Source organism: Lepidochelys kempii, chromosome 5 (genome assembly GCF_965140285.1).
Source record: "Lepidochelys kempii isolate rLepKem1 chromosome 5, rLepKem1.hap1, whole genome shotgun sequence".
Lineage (NCBI taxonomy): Eukaryota > Metazoa > Chordata > Testudines > Cheloniidae > Lepidochelys > Lepidochelys kempii.
This window is the reverse complement of record NC_136384.1, coordinates 84,741,269-84,766,259: the sequence shown is the minus strand read 5'-3', so window position 1 is coordinate 84,766,259 and position 24,991 is coordinate 84,741,269. Positions and strand designations below refer to the sequence as shown.

Here is a 24,991-nt window from a genome sequence, read left to right as displayed (position 1 = left end):
TCTCTGTCACTTGCTTTTATGGTGTTGAACAAAAAGCAAGCAGTTAAATGGACTAAAATTTCAGAGATGGTAACATTTGACTGGAATTAAAGTTAGGCCTTCTTTAAGACATCCCTTTTTTTAAATACACACTGTACACATAGTCCCTTTGGGAAGAATCCCAGTGACTCATCAAATGTGACTAAATGAATGACTCTGTATAATCAACATACTCACCAGAACAGGCTTCTGAAAGATTAACAGTGTACATTTTTCTGTCTCCCGTTCCCCAAATTGTAGGCATGTGTGGATTCATACACAGTATTTAATGGCAGGGGAAACCCAACAAACCAGTTCCACTACAAGAAAGAGATTATAGTATTCAAACCACTCTTAATAGTAAGAAAGAAATTTATTGTTAAATAAAATTTAATATAACGGTGTGTGTGTATATATAAACTTTAACAGTTATAACTTAACTGTTTTTGAAAACTTCTGAGACTAGCTGTGAAGAACCAAATCAGTTGTTGTTCTTTCAGTACTGAATCAAGCCTCAGAAACCAAAATGCAGAAGACAACTGCTATTTAATCACCTAAAAGACATAAATAGCAGTTCATGTCTCAAGATCACAAAATTTCAGGTAACCATGCCTTCGGTTACCTGACAGCAACAAGCAAACAAACCAAAACTGACAATGAAACCTTGAAATGATCTGTCTGGACTCTTACTATTATGAAAAACCCTATGCTGAATGTAAAAAGAAAACTAGGTCATGATGTTGGATTGACAATATTTAAGTCAGTTTGAAATAAACTCAGTGTGTGTGGCGTTTTAAAGCCTACTTCATATTTATGAATTAGTCAAGCCAGTCATGTTTCACTTGAAAGTAAAAATAAGGATAAGAAGCTCCACATGTCATTAGTTATTTTCGATTGTGAAAATCATTGGTTGCGTCCTTAGCTTACCTACTTCCTCTTGGGTGTCTGTAGTTTTCTTCTAGCTAGACTAATATTCACTGACTTCCTGACCCCAACCTAACTGTGCATGTTCTCATTATCCATATAAATATCTAATCATTTTTGGAATCCTGCTAAAGTTTTGGCCTCAATGATACCTTGTGGCAATTAGTTCCATGGGCTAATACATTTTCCCCCCATAATGCACTTCCTTTTATCAATGTATGTCTTTCAGTTGCATTGGATGTCCTCTTGTTCCTATATTATAAGGCTGCGTAAATAGGATTGCCTAATTTATTGCTATGGTCCAGATTCAGCCTCATGCATTGACTTCAGGCCTTAAAGTTAGGTTGTTATACCAATAAAATAAAAACCAGCAGGATCTTATTAAAGGGAAAAAGGCAAAATACCACATTTATTGTGAATACAGAAAGAATCATAGTACGCAGTTAGTTATAGCTATAACATTCCATTCAATTTCATACAAACACACACACACACACACACACACCCACACACACAGGTTCTGCAAGGTTGTTATCATAGTTACCAGCCTTAGAGTTGCTCATGCCAAGCCACTGGCCAGGTGGCCTGGACATGAGGAGGGAGCAGGGCCTTGTCAGATGCTCATCTGATGCTCCTGGAAGTTGGTTTGCAGAATCAGACCCCAAAGTTCTCACTTTTTAGAGTCTATTTTTATAGGAATTTCTTCCTATGCCAGTTTATGGGAATTGCTTCATCATGCTGTTGCTGAATCAATCAGCAGATAGCACATTCCTGACGGCTCCAAGATGTTATCTTGTTCTTTGGTTCTCCCATCCTTGAGGCTGTTGGGTGGATTCCAGTCTGCCCTCCGGGGGGGGGGGGTCCTCTGGTTATTTCCACTTGACGCCTTCTTCAGCCGATGGACACTGGATTCTTAGGCTGGCACCTCCCTGATCATTCAGTTATTATCCACACCAAGCATCCATCTACATACATCCTCTATCGCTATTTTAATCACAATTGTTAATGCAACAAAAGGGCGGGGAGTCTCTGGGTGCTGTTTCTGTTGTTAGAGTATTGCTTTGAGTCTCTCTCTCTGTGAATTGCTTTGAGAATAGACTCTGTCTTAGAATGTACTAACACAATTAGCAGCTTGCAAGTTTCACACATAGAGGGAGAGAAACAGTACCAAAAACCAAGAGACCTCTTAATTAGTAATACCCTGGAATTGAAACTCTGGGGAATCAAACTCATTTGTGATTTTAATACAGAACTTCTTTAATATGATCCAACATAATCCCCCTTTTGACACTAAGATTTATAATCGTCAGTGTCACTTTCTATGTAGCCTATTCAAGAGAAAGTACTGTGAGGCAATTTGAGTTTGTGATTCCAATTCATGAAACATACATGATCCTAGTGATGTATCTTTACTACAAGGTTCTGGGGCAACAGGCAAGGTGAGGCACACCCACTTTTGAGGAGTCCATTCGGTACAACCTCTAGTGTCCAATAGCTTCCCTCCCTCCCCAGCCCACTGGCTCAAGGTCCAGGGTAGCCAAAAGGATCCCATGTGTAATATGGGGAGTGGGTTAACCTTCAATACCTTTGCCTCCAGGGACTGTTGGTGTGCAATTTTGACAACAATTTCTCCCATTAACAAGTCTGGTTTACAATACTGGAAACATATTGCATCCATTCATATTGATAAGTGTCAAACAATGATCTCTTTTTTAACAAATGCATCAAACCCTTAATATTTCCCAATATGACCCAGAACATTTTGTGTTCCAAAGTAGCTAGTGCAAGTATCTGCATTTCAGTGCATCCCATAGCTATGGCTGTGTAGTTTCCTATTTCTAATATTTTTTTTCTTATGGATAAGCCATATGGTAGTATTAAGCCATTACTAAAGATTCCATTGGCCTTTTAGGTTACCCAGACCAATTTGGACCAAGTCTACATTGGCATGTACTTGTTTTTGTATCAGGCTGTCCTGTAGCTGGGACAGAAAGCTTAATTTATTTTTAAGTTCCTGCAGGTCTTCAGTATTTTTTTTTTAAACACACAACAGTGCTAGCAACAACACAAAACACAAGACAAAACATAGAACACAGAACACAATTTCTATTGTGACAGTAGATTCATGGTATTGGGTTGCTTTTCAGCTGGCAGCTTTTCCTGATTTTCTGAAAGACAAAAAGAACATGTTTCTACCCCTTTTGGGGTGGCAGATTATTGCTTAAAATATTTCTTTTACAAATACCCTTGCTGATTGCAGGCAAAACAGAGAAATTGCCCCCATATTTTCCTGTTTTTGTTCTATAGGCAGGCCAGGTTTCAATGGCTTTTATCTTTTAAGGGTTATGGGGAAATTATCCCACTGTTTAGTCATTAAATCCCTGAGTTTTCCTTCTTATACAGTAGACCAAGTTTATAATGTTTTTCCTGCTGTGTTAAGCTTTAAGTTTTATTTACAGGTAATAACTGAGAAGCATCATTACCATACGACCTTAAAGGATTTTTCCAAAAATCATACATACTATACGTTGTTACAGGGATACTTATTATCATTAAATTTATTAAAATTATCTTGTTATCCCATGCCTTTTATTTAGACAATTTGTTTGCTGACCAGGTATGTCCTTTATCTGCAGCTCCTTTGTGCTGCTAGTTCTTTCCTTCCTTTATCATTTAGGTAATTTGCATTTTCACAGAAACTTCCTGCTTTTGGATTTAAAGCCATCAGCAGCTCAGAGACTCTGTCTTAGGGACACAATCAACTTTCACCAGAGTTTTGATTACTTTTAACTTCTGCTTCCAAAACACACAGCAATCTGAAAAAGAAAACCCAACCTATTGTGGCTCCCTTTGGAGCCCTAATAGCATTTTAATTAAGTAGCATGGTATGTTTGCATTTCTTTTGCCCCTTCTACAATATACCCTGCACATGTTCTGGGGCAAATGCACATTTCTTCCATAGTTTAACTTCTATAACATTATCCAGATCCATTTTTACATAAGGTGTCTCTTTTTTTGCTTACAGAGTTTTCATGTACCTTTATCAAAGTGACAGTCTGATTACTCAGAGCCATTTTAAGACTCAGTGTTTCTAACATTGCTTCTTTTTGTTTTGTGCACCTCACCCCTGCTGTTGCTTCAGAGAGGCACTGTCTTTTTTTAATTTTTTTTTTTTACTACAACTCTCATCTGCTATTTTGTTACAAAAACAAACAAACAAAAAACAAACAAAAAGAATCCAATTTTTTTTTTTATATTCTCCTGATTTTGACTGCCCTGCTGCAGCCACAACTTAAAAACATTTTAAATTTTGTAAAGCATTGAGTTACCTTTTAAGGGTTAAATGCCAAATCCCAAAGCCAAACAACACTAATTACCTGTGTCTAGCAAAAAGGTCTGTCAGTTTTGCAACTTTGAATTAAAGAGTCAAATGGATTTTTAGTGGCATTATTTAAAACAAAAACAAAACTAACTGGTCCTTAGAACTTTACATATTTACACACACACAGACAGATACATACACATTTTCTTTTCCTTAACATCCCTTCCACACTGCTCTGTTTTTTACATCTTTACATTCCCTTTATACATTTGAGGCAGTTAAGTTCCAATAGAACCCTCTTATGTTCTTTTAGCAAATTTGACTAAATTGTCCAGTCAAATGATTTTAATCAGATAGTTTATTTTTGCCTGGCTAATTTACAGACATTCCTTTGGAAAAGGGCCCATTTTTCTTTCAGAATGGCTGCAAAGAAACCAAGAATGCTCTAACACTTTTCCTTTTTAACATTTTCGGTTAAAAGTTGTTTGGGTGAAATACAAAGTTTAACTGCTTAATTCCCTCCAGCCTCTGCAGAGTTAACTTTTTTTTTTTTACTCTCTTTTCTCTTTGTAATTATGCCTGGGGGTGCCGTACATAGGACCTTCTCCCCCTTTACCTGCCTCCCTCCAGCCTCTGCAGAGTTAACTTTTTCACTCCTTTTGTATTCTTGGAGTGCCTCTTTCACTATTTTCAGCTGGCTTTGGGTATTTGTAGCCAGCACCTTCCAATTGTCTGCTCCCTTTTCCATTTGTGCCTTTTCCTCTTTACATGAAGACAAGCGGAGGGAAGAATCCTTACATGCCTCCCACAACAACCAAATTGCTGCTGCATCTCTTTTGGCAGCACTAGAAGGTTTGTATATGAGGATATACTGAGCCAATCTATCCTCTAGGTCCGAAATAGTGCAGACATCAGCTAGGGCTTGTTTAGTCCAAGGACTGTGCCCAAATTTTTGAAGGATTTGTTTAAAAGGTGTAATTTCTTTAACAAAAGGTGAGGTTGGAGTTCCTTCTGACTCCATTCCTCCCTCTAGTACTGGCTCACCCTGTTTTCTTTTAAACATCTTAACATGGATATTTCAATCTCTTTGTCACTGCTGGTATTACTTAGCAAGTGACACAGCCTAGATTCTGAAATCATAGCTTAATCTATGCGTTTTTCCCCTGCTACCTTCCCGGAGGCCAGCAGGTCCCCTGCTACCTTCCCAGAGGCCAGCAGGTCCAGTTTACCTATTTCTCCCTGCTACCTTCTCGGAGGCCAGCAGGTCCCCTGCTACCTTCTCGGAGGCCAGCAGGTCTGATTTAATCTGTTTTCCCTACTACCTTCTCGGAGGCCAGCAGGTCCCCTGCTACCTTCTCAGAGGCCAGCAGGTCTGGTTTAATCTGTTTTTCCTGCTACCTTCTCGGAGGCCAGCAGGTCCCCTGCTACCTTCTCGGAGGCCAGCAGGTCTGGTTAACCTAATAGAAATGCCTAGCTCACTAGAGCTGGCGGTGTGCACACCAATATTTACAATAACTGAGGTTTTTTACCAATATTCCCCCTTTCGCAATTCTCCACCAAAATGTTATACCAATAAAATAAAAACCAGCAGGATCTTATTAAAGGGAAAAAGGCAAAATACCACATTTATTGTGAATACAGAAAGAATCATAGTAAGCAGTTAGTTATAGCTATAACATTCCATTCAATCTCATATTTATTCACACATTCATTCATACAAACACACACACACACATACACACCCACACACACAGGTTCTGCAAGGTTGTTATCATAGTTACCAGCCTTAGAGTTGCTCATGCCAAGCCACTGGCCAGGTGGCCTGGACATGAGGAGGGAGCAGGGCCTTGTCAGATGCTCATCTGATGCTCCTGGAAGTTGGTTTGCAGAATCAGACCCCAAAGTTCTCACTTTTTAGAGTCTATTTTTATAGGAATTTCTTCCTATGCCAGTCTATGGGAATTGCTTCATCATGCTGTTGCTGAATCAATCAGCAGACAGCACATTCCTGACGGCTCCAAGATGTTATCTTGTTCTTTGGTTCTCCCATCCTTGAGGCTGTTGGGTGGATTCCAGTCTGCCCTCCGGGGGGGGGTCCTCTGGTTATTTTCACTTGACGCCTTCTTCAGCCGATGGACACTGGATTCTTAGGCTGGCACCTCCCTGATCATTCAGTTATTATCCACACCAAGCATCCATCTACATACATCCTCTATCGCTATTTTAATCACAATTGTTAATGCAACAAAAGGGTGGGGAGTCTCTGGGTGCTGTTTCTGTTGTTAGAGTATTGCTTTGAGTCTCTCTCTCTGTGAATTGCTTTGAGAACAGACTCTGTCTTAGAATGTACTAACGCAATTAGCAGCTTGCAAGTTTCACACATAGAGGGAGAGAAACAGTACCAAAAACCAAGAGACCTCTTAATTAGTAATACCCTGGAATTTAAACTCTGGGGAATCAAACTCATTTGTGATTTTAATACAGAACTTCTTTAATATGATCCAACAAGGTCAGTGCTTAATAAGAATATTGCTGAATCAAGGCCTATACCATTCATTATTATCAATACAGCTCTCATCTCCTCTCATTCATCTTCTCTCAAACTTAAGCAGTTCTAATCTTTTCACTGCTTCCAAGTCTCTAATCATTTTTATTACCAATCTCTGAACTTCTGCTGTTTCTGCAACTTTTTTCTTTCAGAGATAGTCATCAGATCTGAAAATAGTATTTGCAGTGAAGGTATATTGTTGAATTATATAATGGGGCTAGTACTATTCTTAGTGTTATTTCTTTTCTCATTCTTCATGCATCCTAATAGTTTGCTTGCTTGACTTCTGCTGCTTATTTAGTAAAAGTTTTCATTGGGTAGTCCATGATGACACCTAGGTTTCACCATTACAGAACATGCTCGTTTAAAGCTGTGCAATGCTCCGCTATAACGTCATTTGGCCGCCTGCTTTGTCCACAGCTGGCATCCCCCCTATGCGCCTCCCGCCCGCTGCTGGACCCCGCAGATCAGTGCCGTCCCCCTGCTTCCCCTTCCTCCTGCCCACGGCAATCAGCGGTCTTGCAGCGTTCAGGAGGCTTGGGGGAGGAGCGAGGATGCGGCACGCAGCCTCCTCCTGCTTGCGGTAATCAGCTGGTTTGCGGTGTTCAGGAGGATCGGGGGACGGAGGGGGGAGGCTGCGCGCCACGTCCTCGCTCCTCCCCCCAGCCTCCTGACCGCCACAAACCAAATGATTGCCACAGGCAGGAGGTAGGGGGAGCAGGAGGAAGGCACTGATCCGCGGGAGCACAGGGGAGCTGATAGGGGGGCTGCCAGCCTGTTTAATACCTATTTTAAATTGCTTGTTTAAAATTGTTTAAAATGTATATAATGCCTTTTGTCTGGCAAAAAAATTTTCCCTGAAACCTAACCCCCCTATTTATATTAATTCTTATGGGGAAATTGGATTCACTTAACATCATTTAGCTTAAAGTCGCATTTTTCAGGAACATAACCACAACGTTAAGTGAGAAGTTACTGTAGAAAATATGGGATATTATACAGCAAGCGATATTGTCTGTTGTGTTTTCCCCCACACTATCAAATCACATTAGCAAATCTATATAAACCCAAATTGCCTATGTATCTTAGCAGGCTGGCGGATTCATTTTTTGTTTTTCCTCACTTTAATTCTTGTTTAACGGCATTTCATTTTCCCTATAGACTGCCACCATTGTAGTCCCCTCACATCCAACTATATGTAGGTGAAATCCCAATAGCAACATAAAAAGTTAGTACTTGTACTGTATGGAATCTCTTAGGGCCTGATACTTATTAACAGTTAGACTCTTTTATACTGCTCAGGCAGCATAAAGAAACCTTAGTGTAAATGAGAATCTGACCCTTACTCTTTGCTGCTTGTGATCCAAGTCCAAAACTCAGTTCATTCTGACTCTAATACTTGTTTTTGTGCGACAATGTCCCTTTCAGGCTATCAGCTTTTAATTTTCTCCAATGTTGTTTACTGTTGTTGTACTAACAGTGAATTACTGCTTCTTTCAGTAGTTAATAACTCTCAACTGATATATATCTAGTACACGATGTGATTGAATTCAATAAATTTGATTTAATTTTCCTTTTCCTTATCAAAATTTGTCGCTTCTCTCTTCCTCTGTACACTCAATGGAGCCCAATCCTGCTGACATTTTCTATTGGCATAGAGCTTCCTCCCATGAGTTGTTCCTTTGACTTAAATGGAGCTAGTCACTGCAGTAAGTGCTACACCAGGTATGTTCACTTTCAAAATGAAATATTTCAAGGTTTCATTTCAAAATTTGCCTAATTTCTTTAAAAAAAATTTTTTTAAACACCCCAAACCAAATTGTCTTGTTTCAGGTTGAACAAATAGCTTTGGCTCACCCAAACCAAACTTTGGTTTTGGTTTTGCCAGAGAGCCAAAAAATCAATTATTTGCACAGCTCTAGTGAAAGGGCAGGAAAGTGTTGAGGGTGGAGGAAGCCCCTGTACTGGAGCAGCAGGAACGAGCTGCGAAGATAAATGAGGAGCAGTCCTTTACTGGGGGGCGGTGTCCAAAGGAAACCCTGCTTGTGTGCAGTAGCAACTCCAAGGGACGTAGAGGAACCTTACTTTGGAGTAGGAGAAGCCATGGGGAGCAGGAGCAACTCGAGAGAAATGGGAAGAACAGAAGATCAGCTCAAGACAAGTGCTAGAAGGTGGGGTCTGCTACAGTGGGCAAATGAGGACACTGATGCCACTTCCATTATACCTGTATGTTTTGAAGACAGGATCTCTTCTCTAAGAAGCTCCACATTCTTGGCCAGGCTTATGTGGCTTTGGCTGCTCAAAGTAGCAAATGTGGCTCAGCTCAGTTTGCTGAAAGTTATCTCAAAGTGAAGAGCTGAGCAGGTGTTCTCTGAACTGTCTCTGCATTACTGTGGGGGCATCTCCCAAGCTGGGGCCCACTGCAATCACAAGTGGTACAGCCTGATGGAATCAGCCCTGAGTGCTATGGTCTAAATGGATCAGATTGCAAAGACAAAGGATTTTGGGGACTTCCTCCTGCAGATGAAATGTAATGAGAAATACAAAATTAATTACTGATTATGTTACACTGGTGTCCCCTTTGTGCATTCACATTGAAGTAGCTGGTCACAGATTCCTAACATCTATCAAATACTTTCAGAAGCACCATGCATACTGTGTTTTCTTTAGCCAGCTACACACTTCCACAAAAAGATGAATTATTTGAATTGACTGATAGCTGGCATCCTTTGCACAGAGTATAATAGTACATAGTAGAAAGAGTTTGTTGGTTAACAAACTTGAAGATTTTCCCCTCCACCCACAAAAAAGTCAATATATTTGTATTTCAGGTACATCTTTACATTTACTTGCATTAAGTCTCACGTGAAATGCTAACAATGATTTTAAAAAAAATTGAGGGGGAAAAATGTAGACAGCCTCATGGAATTCCAATTTCCTTTGCTTGAATCCTCCTATATTGCTTATACATAACCTGGGATCATTCTGTACCATATATTTCAATGGTGATTTCTGCTTAAAAGTTAATGGTACAATATGCCCCCTGATCTTGATAATGGTTTTCAAAAGACATTTTAACCAGATTATGTTCCATTCAGAGAGGGAGGGTGGGACTGTCCCATTCAAAATTATAATCAGGTTTTTTAAATGGTTTCTTGGAATAGTTTTTTTTTGTTTGTTTGTTTTTTTGCATAGTTTAGGCAGGGCCTATGGGCAATGGGACTACAGCACAATGAGTGCCAGGAAGATTGCAAAATAGGAAAGAACTAGAAACAGAGGTATACTGCTCAGATAAATACCCTCCTTTAGTATAGTCAGGAGATGCCAGAATTTAGAACTTTCAGGCTCTAATGTTTGTAAGGTTTTTCTTCCATGTTGTGATAAGAAAAGAATAAGTAGATTCCTATACAGAAAATAAGATCCTGTTCCCTCCATTAGCAAGTGTGAAAGGTTGAAGAAACCTCTGAGCTTCCCAAGGAGCTTTCACTAGCGGGCAGGTTACTATTAGAGAGTGATCTGAATAGCCTAGTTAAATGGTCACCGCTAAATGCAAGGTAATACATCTGGGAACAAGGAATACAGGCTACATTTACAGGTGGGGAGGCTGTCTTGGAAAGCAGTGACTCAGAAAAGGAATTTGCGGGTCATTGTACATGACTGTACAATGTACAATGGGATGATTTAACTGGGAATTGGTCCTGCTTTGAGCAGGGGGTTGGACTAGATGACCTTCTGGGGTCCCTTCCAACCCTGATATTCTATGATTCTATGTCTGAGCATGAACTCAGTATAACACTGTGGCAAAAAAAACTAACGCAATCCTTAGAGATATAAAAAGTGGGATGAAGTAGGGGAATGATCTTGCTCTATATACAGCATTGGTAAACCACTACTGGAAAACTGTGTCCAGTTCTGGTACCCCCATTTCAGGAAGGATATGGAAACACTGGAGAGAGTTCAAAGGAAGGCCACAAAAGAAATCTAAAGATTGGAAATCAAGCCTCACATTACAAAGCTTGAAGAGTTCAACCTGGGGGAGGGATAGCTCAGTGGTTTGAGCATTGGCCTGCTAAACCCAGGGTTGTGAGTTCAGTCCTTAAGCGGGCCATTTAGGGATCTGGGGCAAAAATTGGGGATTTGTCCTACTTTGAGCAGGGGGTTGGACTTAGATGATCTCCTGAGGTCCCTTCCAGCCCTGATATTCTATGACTGAAAGCCATGGAGTTCTATTCAGCTTATCAAAGAGAAGGTTGAGAGGTGACTTGATCAATGTGTCGAGGCACTCACACATGAAACATAGCTAATAGCAGGGGCGTTTCATTCTTGTTGACAAAGGCGTAACAAATTCAAGGGCTAGAAGCTGAAGTTAGACAAATTCAGCCTTGAAATAAGGTACAGTTTTCTAGCTCTGAGGATAATTAAACATTGGAATAGCTCACCCAAAGAGGTGGTGGACTCACCATTGCTTGGAGACTTCAAGACAAGAGTAGACATTTTTAAAAGATATGATTTAATCCAGTTCTGCAATACCATTGCCTAGCCAGTTATTCACCATTTCCTATTGGGCTTTTTTTTTCCCCCTTAGTGCAGTACTTTGAACTTGTCTTTATTAAATCTCATTGATTTCAGACCAATTCTCCAATGTATCAAGGTCATTTTGAATTCTAATCCTGCAAAATATTTACAATTCCTCCCACCTTTGTCATTTGCAAATTTTATAAAAGTGTACTCTCAACTTCATTATCCAAGTTGTTAATACAAATATTGAATAGTAACAGACAGCTCCCATTGTACCCCTTAACTACTCTTTGGGTACACTTTTCCAACTAGCTGTGCACCCACGTTATAATTATTTAATGTAGACCACATACAACACACATTGAATATGAATCAACAATATGATGCAGTTGGAAAAAAGGCTAATATAATTCTGGGATGTCAGGATAGGAGTGTCATTTGTAAGGCCCAGGAGGTAATTGTTTCAGTCTACTTGGCACTAGTGAAGCCTCAGTTGGTGTATCATATCCAGTTTTTGGCACCACACCTTCAGATGTGAACACTCTGGAGAGAGTCCAGAGGAAACTAACAAAAAGGATCAGAGGTTTGGAAAACAGGAAAGACCGGAAGAAGTGTTTCTTCTAGAGAAGAAGAGGCTGGGGATGGACACCTGCTAACAGTCTTCAAATACATTAAGGGCAGTTATGAAGAGGCTGGTTATCAACTGTTCTCCATGTCCACTGAAGGTAAGATGAGGTAATGGGCTGGATGTCCAGTAAAAGAGAGTTAAGTTGGATATTAGGAAAGACTTTCTAAGGATAAGGCTAGGTAAGCACAGAAAAAAGTTAGCCCAAGAGGTGGTGGAATCCCTCTCACTGGAAGTTTTTAAGAACAGGTTAGAAAACAAAGAGCTGTCAGGGATGGTCTAGGTTTACTTGACCCTGCCTCAGCCAGTGAGGGCTGGACTTGATAACCTCTCCATGCCCCTTCCAGTCCTACATTTTTTTTTCCTTTTTGATTCTATGAAACCCAGTGTGGGCGGGTTCCCTTGAACTCTTTTGGACCAGAAAGGAACGTGGGAAGGATTATGTTGCAGATGAAACTGGCCTGGGGGAAAGGCAAGAGAGGGAGGTGTGGAATTAGGGGAAGTGTTTCACAGGGACGGATTAGACGCTGCAGACAGGAAAGGGAGAAGAAGACAGCTGAGGCAAAGCCACCCAGCGCCGAGCTGGTGCCTCCTGGCTGGGGAAGCCGCGGGCCTCCCTCGAAGAGTCAAGGCTGTTAAGCAAATGGAGGGGGGAGCAGCTGCGGTCCTGCCCAATGAGGAAGTATGTGAGCTGAAACCAGGCTGGGAGGAAGTAGCCGGGGCTACCACAGAAAATGAGGAAGCGAAGGTTTCGCTCACCCTGAACGCAGGTCTGGGAAGCAGCGCGCTGGGGTCGAGCCGGGACCCCGGCAGCAAGGCACAGCGGCTGCTGCCTCCGCTTCCCTTTGTGCTGCTCCTGGGCTGGGGGCGTCCCCCCGGGGGGAACCCGCCCCGCTGAGGTGTGGACGCTCCGGCAGCCTCGCCGGGGGGCTCAGCTGCAGCTTGCCCGCGGCCACCGGCTGCCTCGCTCAGCCGGGGAAGGCCGCCGTTTCCCGCCCCGCGGCCAGGATCCCGGCGGATCGCCAGCCCGCGGCACTCCCCGTGCGCCGCGCCTAGGTAAGAGGCGCTGCCTGCTCCGGCGGGGGTGGGGCGCGCTGGCAGGGGCACGCTCGGGAGTCCGGCTGGCTGCGAAGGCAGGGACACGGGTTGCCGCTTTCGTGGCCCTGCATCTAGCCCGTCGCTAGCGGATCGGAGAGCGGGGGAAGCTTCGCGGCTGGACTGGGCTGCCGTTGTCAGGCTCACGTTAGGAAAGGGGCGCGCACGGGATGAGCGTGGATCGATTTCTTCCGCGTTCGCCTTCAAGGTGCTTTATACCTAACCGCCCGTCGCGGCGTCTTCCACCCTTTAAATACAGCCTGGGAGGATGTTTTGCCCCGTTCCTCGTACGTTGGGTTGCATCAAGTAACGAAACATTTAGTAGAGGGCCCCAAGTTGCAAAATTCACACACTCCCTCACACACACACCCCCGCGCCAAGTTCTGAGGTGTTCAAATCTGCAGTTTTTGTTTGGGCCCATCCCTAAGATAACATTTAAATTTCCTTCACACCTAAAAGCCAAAAGTTTCCCCAACTAGGTTTCTTTGTTGCATCCTATGCTTACTTTTCATGTATAATTTGAAAAACGGTGGAGTAAATGATACAGGGAAAAATACACACCATACCCATGGCAAATCAAAAATACGAATTAGTCAGTCAAACAAAATTATTACGGACACTTTTTAAAAATACTTAATAAAGTCATAAGGAAAAAAATAACACCAAAAAGCAATTTAAGGAGGCATATTCCACTAAACTGCTTACTTTGAAAACAAATAAAATGTACCAGTTTGAAAGCAAACAAAAACCTCTGTAAATTACAACTGTCTTTAAAATCAACACAAACCAGTATTCAAGTAAATGAGCCTACTTAGATACATGAATGTGAGACTGATTTGTTCTGTAAACATAACAAACAATGCTCACAGTTTGCATGGGATGAAGTTATTACAGGGATTCTAAATACAATGTACTAATTCAGGGGTTTGAAGCCTGACCATTTTTTTTGGTCAAATGTCTTTGATGATTTTTTCTAAGGAAAAAAATGACAGACTAGCATTAGACACACTGAAATGAGTTGGATGCTGTCACCACTATTTATTTCAGTTTTACACCAGTGAAACTCCATTGACTTTAATAGAGCCACAGGTACGTAAAACTGGAGGAGTATAGCAAGTGGTGTGTCAGGCCAATTTTTGGGCCAATCTAACATTCTTTTCTTAGCCACAAATACCACTGACTTCAGTGGAGCAGGATCAAGCCCCAAATTCCCTAATTTGGCTTAATTATAAAGTAGTTTTGGAAAGCATCTCCCTCTTATGACAATTTTTTTTCCATAATTCAACAAGCCATTCACATTCTCACTTATAATTTTTGTTAATATCCTTTATTTTGGGCTTTGTCTTGAGAAGTATACTTTGTACAAAGTATTTTCATTTTCTGGACCTTTGGACCCAAATGTGCAGTCTGATCCACATGCATTGACCCTGCACAGATCTGATAAGAAGATCAGGGCCATAAACTGTTACAGCCTGAGAGCACTTGAAGGGGGTACTTTTACAGGAACTATGACTCTTTCCTTTTTCAGCCATTTGTTAAGCTTAAGACTGATAAACGCAGAAAGAAGGAAGCTTGAGACATGAGTGTTTTTATTTTCTGACAGTTTTTTGTGGAGAGGAAGGTTATGAAGAAGGCCTCATCTTGAATAGATAAAACAACTTGGAATAAATGTTTTTAAACCATTTTAGGAAGATCAGAATGACTAAACTAATGACTAATATTTGCTCTTATTTTCATGTTCAGTTGAAGGAATCATTAAAATCCATAACAGTATTTTATAAAGCTTTCAGGTTTTGTTTCTACTGAAAAATATTAACGCCCAGTAAAATGAAAGTTGTAAATTTTACTTGGTTACATTTCTACTTTCAAGTCATCATGGTCGTACTTATGTAATTGAGAGCGAATTTGACCTAAAGTCGGGGGGCAAGTTATTTTTGGAAGAGGTTAATAAGTGTCTTTTAAAAAATACTAGGAGCACAAAAAAAAAAAAAACCTGTTAAAAGAGTAGTATTAATGTTATAATGTTTTCAACTTTAGTAAAAACAAGGAGGAGTCTTTGTGGCTACCTTAGAGACTAACAAATTTATCTGGGTACAAGCTTTCGTGGGCTAGAACCCACTACATTGGATGCATGGAGTGAAAATCCATGCATCCGATGAAGTGGGTTCTAGCCCATGGAAGCTTATGCCAGATAAATTTGTTAGTTGATTCCTTTTTTCTCTTTCCATTTGCTGTGTAAGTGCCTACTCTTGCTCCCACTAAAGTCAATGGTAAAACTGCTGTTGAAGTCAGAGGATGCAAGTTTTAGATTTTTTTAAGGCAAATTACATTTTTCTTTTCCTTTCCAAATGCTGATATGATATACTGCATTGAGATAAAACTTGGCAATAGTATTCATGTTGTATGAGTCTGATGCTGTTTGAGAATGTTATTTATGTTAATTTCGATTTTGTAAGTGTGCCTAATTAGTTGATCTACAGACTGATTCAAAACCTACTAAAGTTATTAGAAAGACTCCCACTGATGTCACCGGGCTTTGGATCAGGCCCTAGAGGCAGAGGAGGATAGGGAGTGACTAAGCCAAATACTTCCTCCATTTGCATTTGGTTAAATTCAGAGTAACCCCAGCGAAGTAAAGGAAATGAATGTAGCTACTATAGTAACTGAGAGAGCAAAATTTGGCCCTTAGAAAATATGTGAATGTTAATGGAATATTATAGATCCATTTCTCTCATTTGAGTGAGGTAACTCCACCGATAGCAGTGGAATATTCCATATTTACACACTGGTGAAACTGAGCAAAGAACTGAGCCCTGCATAATTAGTTAGCCAGGGATTTCAATTAGGCTACTCAAGTACTTTGTGAATTGGGGCCAAAGTGCTTAAAACCTCTCAGGATCAGGCCCTAGACAGTTATCTCATCAGGTCTAGCTCAAATGATCGTTTATTCAGTTTTGGCCTGATCCTGTAATATCTTATCAGTGAGAGCTGTTGATCCCACATAAGTCAATGGATCCAGTCACGTGAGTAAAGACTTCTCTCACATGGACAAGGGTTTGCAGAGTCAGGTCCTTTAATTGCAAACTGAACAATAATATTGTTTTATTATAAGAAAAGAAATTTCACATTACAAATCCTATTTTCATTTGAAATAACAAGAACATCTTTTTAAATGTCTCACCTTACAGTTACTGAAAATCCTCTCTTCTCTTTTGGTATATGAGTAGTCTCACTGATTACTCCCATAAGTAAAGACAAATCATGTGATTAAGTTTTGCAGGATCAGACCTTGCACACTATCTGCATAGTGGAACACCTAAGGAATACACTGAGCAATTATTACTGGTTTTGTTAGTATTATAATTTTGGAAATGCAAAAAGATATTTTGTTGCAAAGTTATAGTTAAAATTACAGAAATAAAATGCTGAAGTTAAGCTTCCAACAACAATATTAACTTGCTCATATGGTATACGTGTTTATGATTTACATCTTACAAAGAATGACAGCTAAAGATATTCATTTAACCAGAAAAAAACAAAGACAAAGTACTATGTGTGATTTATAGCTGAATTAATGTTGCACTTGGACCTCTCATTTTTGCATTCCCAGAATTTTTGTAATTTTAAGTGAGCAATTGCAACACTTCATTACCGTGATGTTTTAACCTTAGTGGAAACTAAAGTTCCCCTCCTTGGGGGTGAATCCACTAAGAGTGTACGAGGCATTGTTGTTGCAGGGAGGTGCAAATTGTGCTTCTGTAGGGCAGAGAGATCAATCCAGACCTCACTGTAGTATAAGATTATGGAGAAATATACATACATTTGATACAAAATATCACCTACTGCAGTGGAATGAAGTTATGTTATAAAGTTTTTAGCCTCTCTTTTGATTATTGTTCACATTCCAAAGTTAAAAATAGGTTATAACTTCCTGTCCATATAGTCAAATTGACTAGGTGAGCACTGCAAGAAAAAGCATTTTAACTTTATGGTTTGCGTTTTTGTATAACTGCACGTGATTTCATTTGGCTTGCACTTTTGCTGCTGTGTGTTTTTATCCTTTTGCAAAGCGGTGAGATTTGTAAATTTGCAATATGAAAATTCAGCCTGTTGTAGTGAAGCAGCTCTTACGTTGGTAATGCAGTTTACCCTGTCACGAACCCCCAGTGTGGGTGGAGATAGGTTGGGGAAGCAGGTGCAATAATGGCAGGAAATGTAAGAATAAAAACTGTACCAGGGAAATAAGTATTATAGAATTATACAAATACTTAAGGATTATAGAGCACAGAAGCATTTCCTAAATCTTTTTAAAAACTGCATTAAAATCCTTACCTCATAGTACAGATTCATCACAATTAGCAGTGCTTTCTTTCCCCCACATATACACATTCTTTTTTAAACCCCTTGGTTATGTGTTGTTTTAAGTTGCTGGGGTAAGTGAGATAAGACTACGTTCAAGATCCATATTCTGACCTCATCTACACAGTCGTATGGAAGTCAGTGGAGTTCCTCTCCCTTTAAAATTATGTAACTGAGAGCAGAATCAGACTTTAAGGTAGTTAATTTAAAATTTACACCACTGAATTAGAAGTGATCAAATTCTGCTCTCAGTTACACAAATTTTAAATCAAGAGGGACTCCATGGACTTCGATGGAATTACTTGCAATTTAAAATGATGTCACAGAGGGAAACTGACTCTCTAGAGTTACTTTTAATTTAAATTAGTGAATTGAGAGTAGAATTTGGCCCAAAGCACAGATAGTTTTTCAAAGTTGTACTATATTCTGATACAGCAACATTTACATTAAAAATCTAGTGTGGGAGTTTTATATGTAAAGATCAGGAAAATGCACAGTAGTCTGATTTGCACTCAACCAGTTCAGGTACATGCTCTTAGAGCTCTTGTGTATTGCAGTACTCCCACTTTTGAAAATGTGGCCTGTATCATTTATGTGTGAACTCAGACTGTTTATTTCACTCAATCAAATCGATGATTTTGACATGGTGGAAAGAACTTTTGAATATAAAATCTCCTCCAACATCTAAGCCTTGTTACATATGATACATTTAAAAGAAGATGATGGACAATTAATGCAGTATATGCCTGAGTTAAAAGGGGAAAATTTACTGCACATCAAAGCAGATATGTGAATTCAATAGGATACCTTTTGCTAGGAGCGCTGTAAAACAGATAGTAGCATGTGGCAATTATTTTTGTAAATCAGATGCCTGGGTTAGCTGCCTTTTAGATCAAGAGGATGTCCAATAAATTGACAAGACATATGTTATTTTTATCCAAACTATGACCATTTTTTGTTTAAAATAGAGTCCCTGGTCTGAGGTTGTCAGGGTGCCAGGAAGCCATATATGGAAAAAGTGATTGGTAAAGAGGGAACTCTTTTGGAGTGACAGGTAAATCTTTCATTCTCAGTTCTGATGGGGGCTTTGTGTGTCATGCAATGCCTGGGTAAACTGGACTTGATGAGTGGACAGAAAGAATAGTACGGATCTGATGGACATAAAAATCCCCAGAGAAGTGATACAGGAAAAAGTGCCAAAAGAGGAGGGCACAGTTTCCACCATAATATCCACTGGATATTTTTATGTGTAGTAGCAACAGTAGGTGTGGCTACTGTTTAGTAGATGCATCCCATGCCCAAACAAAGGAAAAGGGCCACAACATCAGTACTCTAGAAGCAAATTCCTATATTGGCTTTTTTCTGGCAAGTGTCGAGCTGCACTGACCAGGAAGTCAGCAAGTAACCTGACTTGGTGTTCCAGCAACTCTCAGTGACCTCAAGGGTAGTCAAACCATCATAAGCCCAGGAGAAAGAAAAAGCAAGTGACCAGCCAATCAGTGGTGAAGATGTTCTGAGCGGGATTGATTAGAGGATGAGGGAACATGAGCAGCTTGGAAAACAAGAGCAGATATTAGAGAATATTTTAGAAGCTTTAGGAATATGGAGATCTAACAGGTGCCAGGTAATCATAATACTCTGATCCAGATCCAGCAGCTAGGATAGAATGAACCTCAGTGGTACCAGTATTGGTCATTGTTTCATACCTGATGTAGTGGGCACTATACAGTCATTTACAATTTGCAACACAATAGCTAATATTGCTCAGAAGACAGCACAAGAGAACACTTTTGGCTACCAAATATTTTCCCCGCCTGGCAGCTTCTTATAGTGGCAGCAATGCAAAAACTAAAAACATATTGCCTATTGGCCCAGAACGCTCTGGGGCCAGGTGCATCCTCTTTCTGCCAAGAATGAGAAAGGGGCCTTTATCAAGAGAAATTTTCCTCCCATTGTGAAACTATTTTTGATTGCCTCATAAAGTAAAACAAATAAATTTCAGCAGTTTTAGCTGAACTGTTTGTTCTGTGGATACAGAATAGTGTCCACAGGACACAAAGCTAGATCTTCTCTAGAATAGTTTAGACTGGTGACACACTGAAGTACTAGGAGTGGTTAGAAGCCTTTCATTCCACAACATGTCCTCCAGATACGTGTCTTGGTTGGTTGAAGGCCAGGCAGGAAGAACTGGCTCCACTGCTGGAGGAAAGTGTAAATGCCTCTTTTAGGGAGACAGGTTGATGGCTTCTCTTACAGAAGCCATTATCTGGGCTTTGCTTAAGAAACCAACCCTTGATGTTCACAATCTGACTAACCGTTAGCCATAACATCCTCTATTAGCAACATTTTTATTTTTTCTTTGGCTCTTTCTTGGTGGAACCCTTTCCTTTGGGACTGAACTTGTCTGCCAGCATGACTGTCTGCATGGACACGGGGAAATGTAAATTGTACCCTTTCTACACCAGTGAGGGTTAATTTCACCTGTTTCCTGTTGATACCTTAATCTTAGAAAAATTAGACTAACTCAGTATACTTCAGCAAAGTTTACCAGGAACATTGCTGAATAAGCTTTTCGGTGTACTGTAATCCTTTCTGTCCTAGGAGATGAGAAGGCAGACTAACTTGTTTGTGCAAGTCCCATCTTAGTTTCGCACTTAACACACTTTTAAATAAGATACTGCGAATTTATCAGTAAAGATCTTGTGTCAGGTGACATCTCTCTGAATGAGGAAAGGGCCTGATTCTGCCACTTGTATTTTCATTGAGTTGAATCTTAGTCGAACATGACTATTCACAGAGCAAGGTAATTCTCAGGCAAGGTAAGGACAGTAAATTGGCCTAAAGTGAGCAAAGTGCCCATTCAGATACCTGTCTAGTTTAGTATTAATCTGACTTGATGTGATCTGAGAGACAACCCAAAGAAGAAAAATACCTGGAGAGACTCAACACTGGAAAATAGTTTAACAGCAAGTTTCAGTGCAATGAATGAATTAGCCTGTGATTTAAGCCTTCTTACTTTAAGAATACATGGTTATGGTGGTTGATAATACCTCTTTATTTAAGGAGAACACTATTATTTATATGTAGGGTTTTTAGAACTGAATTTAAGGCTGAGATGTTCAAAGCTGAGTAGGGGAATGGGAGTCAAAATTCTTTAGGCAACTTTGAACATCTCAGCCTGAAACTACTGGTTTAAAAGATGCTGTGAAATCCTTTGCTGGGCCAGATAGGACAGTGTATTATTATAAGGAATGTGATCGTTATTCCAACCAAATTTTTCTAAATGACCCTTGTAGCACTGATTAATTTAAAAAATGCACCACTAATTTTGCCCTCGGCCTACATTTAAATAAGGCTGTGCATGCATGTCATCCACTGTAATGCCCTTGCACAATTCTTTTTCAAGTAAGCAGATGTTCAGCTTTTGCTGAAGCACCTCTCATTTTGAGGGAGGGCTTGTATTTTCTCCCATCTCCTGTTTTGTTTCTGGTGAGATCCTCCTTTACTAGGCAGCCTCAGCTTCCAGTGTTGATACACTTGAGTTCAGAGGGGTAGCTAGTCTCCTGGAGCCCATGCTAGAATGTCATAAACAAGGATGAGTCAAACCCAGGGTTTGAAGGGATGGTGTGCACACACATCCAGATTTAGGGCCTGAGCCTTCAAGGTGCTGAGTCGATCCTGAATGAGGCCAAGCAGCCACACAACCAGTTGCAATCTGTGGGAGTTAAGGATGCACACCACTATAAGGAGGTGCTCAGCATTGTTGCTATTTCTTTTGTTTGGCAATCAGGCTGAAAATCTCCAAGGTTAGCCTTTCTGGAAATTGAGTGTTCCTCTCCTACAGCATTCCAGTACTTCAGTTTCTTCTCCCGCATGAACCCAGGAAGCACAGGGGTACATCAAACAATTTTCTTTAAAGTTAACCTCCATAAAAGAGTTGGGTGAAAGTTTGATTTGTATTTTATCCTTCCTTACTGGTTTGTCATAATGGCCTCGGGATTACAATTCTGATCTCCTCTAAAAGGAGAATAAGCTCCATCTGGAAATGTGCTTCACCGCCATATTTACTGCCACTGCCTCACTGGTCCTGAAAATATCCAGGGCATTGGATAGACAGTTATGGTTATTTTTAGTGTTTCTCCTTGCAAATGTACTGAGAAAGTTCTTGTTTAATTCCTAAACTGCTTTTCCCAATTCTGCAAGTTCAGTTTGCAGTTCACCCCACTCTGCTGTAATGGTTTCTTTTGGTTTCTATGTTTAGCATCCCAACTATGTTGTTTTATTTTCACTTTTTATGTGTTAGCATTTCTCTTTATTTGTATCCTTTTCAGTTGCTGCTTTTTTTTTCTTTTCTGTGCTACTGTACTTTACATTTTTGATAAATTGTGCCTAAACATAAGGCATAGAAAACAGCAGAAGACAAACTTCACTTTATACCAAAGTATGACCAGAAATCAAGTGGGTTCAAACATGGCAAACTAGGCATCATTAAGCATACTAGAGGGGGTGTAAAGAGGCCATACAGCAGCCAGAGCATCCAGGATAAAATCTAGTCAGCCAGATTTCTTTCTGAGGGTTCTCAGGGAGCGCACACCAGTGGGGCAGCGACCTCACCCTTGAAAATGATGCAACATACTTCCGTCTCTATATGTAGATGGGTCTCCTGGACAGTGCAATGATGGAGCTGTGGTCCTACCTCTTTTCAAGCAACCGGGGTATGAGAATGGATAAGGGACTATGCTTCCCCATGGAATTCTGATAGCCCCTTAGTAAGAGGCAGAAAAGCTCCTTGCATTGTCTCCTCCTATCATGTGCAACTTCATCGAGGCTATATCTGGTCCATGCAAAGTAATGCACATTGGAAAACATAATCCCAACTATACATATAAAATGATGGGGTCTAAATTACCTGTTACCACTCAAGAAAAAGATCTTGGAGTCACTGTGAATAGTTCTCTGAAAACATCCACTCAATGTTTAGGGGCAGTAAAAAACAAACAGAATGTTGGGAATCATTAAGAAAGAGATAGATAATAAGACAGAAAATATCATATTGCCACTATATAAATTCATGGTACGTCCACATCTTGAATACTGCATGTAGATGTGGTCACCTCATCTCAAAAAAGATATATTGGAAAAGGTTCAGAAAAGGGCAAAAAAAGATGATTAGGGATATGGAAAGGCTGCTATATGAGGAGAGATTAATAAGACTGGGACTTTTCCACTTGGAAAAGAGACGACTAAGGTAGGATATGGTAGCGGTCTGTAAAATTATGACTGGTGTGGAGAAAGTAAATAAGGAAGTGTTGTTTACTTCTTCTCATAACACAAGAGCTAGGGCAGCCAAATGAAATTAATAGGCAGTGGGTTTAAAATAAACAAAAGGAAGTCACACTTAGTCAACCTGTGGAACTCCTTGCCAGAGGATGTTGTGAAGGCCAAGACTATGGCAGGGTTCAAAAAAGAACTAGATAAGTTCATGGAGGATAGGTCCATCAATGGCTATTAGTCAGGATGGGCAGGAATGGTGTTCCTAGCCTCTGTTTGCCAGAAGCTGGGAATGGGTGACGGGATAGATCACTTGTCTGTTCATTCTCTCTGGGATACCTGGCTTTGGCCACTGTCGGAAGATGGGATACTGGGCTAGATGGACCTTTGGTCTGACCCAGTATGGCCATTCTTATGTTTTTATCTTCTTATTGTTTTTGTACAGTTCTCTGCAGTGTTCTGCCTTCAAGTGCTTGCTGTATCATAGAATTAATTGTTTTAAACTAAACTTGGCTTGAAAAGTTCTCTCTGGGACTACAGTATATTATATATTCAGATTCAGCCTTGGGCAAACATTTATGTCTTTGTTATTTAAAATCTCAAAATATGAGTTTATGCCTCTAATACTCACTATGGGTTTAAATGAAGTCAATGGAAAGTCTTCCATTGGGCCTGATCCAAAGCTCGAGATCAATCAGCCTGAACCTGCTCTATTTGAAGTCAGTGGTAGCTCTGCCTCTGTCTTTGACAAGAGCAAAATTGGGCCCATAATTGTATATATATATATATTCTCAGACTTTACAATACACACGTAATTATGCTTATTACATTATATAGTATTATTATTCAGTGTATGACAATACACTGTATGATAGTGTAACAATTTTAGAAAACAAGTGTTTTGCCTACAGTGGAACTGAATTCATAACAAAAAATGGACACAAGGTATCATAAAAAGTCTTGCTTGCATATACTGTAATTTAGTTCAATAATTCTTTAAGAATTAAGGTTGGCTGTTGGTTCCATGAACTGATTATATTACTGTGCTCCCCAATACAGGCTTTGTCAGTATTGTCAGCTTGATTGTAGAATAAGAGTTAATGAACATTATTACAATGTAATCATTGTGAACACACAACATCAGTTGGAGTCAATGAGAGTTCTGTGTGTGCAACTAGAGGCAAATCCTGCTCCTTTTCCACCCCATTTACTCAAGCTGTGCACTGGGTCTAGTGTCAAACCCATTACACATCTCTGTGGTGCTGGCGTATTTGGTATGCTTGTTTAATTGTCAATGCACAGGAAAATCTCATTCATGTGCAAGTATTGAGGAGTAGCCAGTCTACAGGACAGTCCACCAGAAATAACTGAAATGCTTTCCATTCAGCATTAGCAAATCCCCATCAGGTCCTAATTTTGGCAGCTGGCAGAGTGGATACCATGCATTGAAAATCGTTTTGCCTATAAGGGATCATTCTTCTATCCAAATGTTGCAATTTGTGTCCCAGATGAAATGTTTGCTTTCATAGAGGGCATCTTTCTGCCAGAGGCACTGGATGCTTCATGTCAGCATAAGTATTCTCTAGGCAGGTAGCAAAAGGATGATTTAATAAGCACTAAATATGTGATTTGTTTTTAAAAAAGCAGAAGTAATATTTTAAACTAAATGTAAAAGGAAATAGTAGGGCCCTACTCTTGCCCCACTGAAAAAAGATATAATCAAGGGGACACTCACTATGTGAGGCACAAATGCCAGGCAATTTTTCAATAACTTGCTTTATTTAAAGGATCTGATTAGGATGACATGATTTTCAAACCAACACCTGTCAAAGGGTTGTGGGAGAGGGGAGAGTCCACCAGTCATGGTCTTGTTGGGGAGGTGAAGATTCAAGTGGGAGAATTTTGGGATCAAAAGGGGGGGGTTGAGGTGAGGTGAGGTTCTGCTCCTCTCTCTCCTCTCCCCAGCCTCAGCACAGAAGCACGAGGAGTAGCACTGAAACAGCTTTATAAATGTCAAAACCAGTCCCATTTTTTTATAACCCAAAGCCAGGAGAGCTCTCAAAAAAATCAGGAAATTCTTGTTTTTTTTCCAGGTATCATAGAATATCAGGGTTGGAAGGGACCTCAGGAGGTCATCTAGTCTAACCCCCTGCTCAAAGCAGGACCAATCCCGAATTTTTGTCCCAGATCCCTAAATGGTCCCGTCAAGGATTGAACTCACAAACCTGGGTTTAGCAGGCCAACGTTCAAACCACTGAGCTATCTGTCCCCCAGGGTATCTACTCACCCTATTGGTGGGAGGTACAGTGTT

General features: G+C 40.3%; 1 protein-coding gene and 1 long non-coding RNA gene across 2 annotated transcripts in view; one reads left to right on the top strand and one right to left on the bottom strand.

Annotated features, from left to right (window-relative positions):
* Positions 1 to 1,320: 1,320 nt before the first annotated feature.
* On the bottom strand, positions 1,321 to 13,234 carry LOC140911584 (uncharacterized). The gene is made up of 2 exons (XR_012159051.2): positions 12,715 to 13,234; positions 1,321 to 9,329 (listed from the first exon to the last, which is right to left on the bottom strand). It is a non-coding gene; the product is annotated as an uncharacterized LOC140911584 (long non-coding RNA).
* SYK (spleen associated tyrosine kinase) overlaps positions 12,476 to 24,991 on the top strand; it is an 81,323-nt gene continuing 68,807 nt past the window's right edge. Inside the window, exon 1 of the mRNA XM_073344903.2 lies at positions 12,476 to 13,011. The gene's annotated coding sequence lies outside the window, so the exon portion shown is untranslated. The remainder of the gene's footprint in view (positions 13,012 to 24,991) is intronic.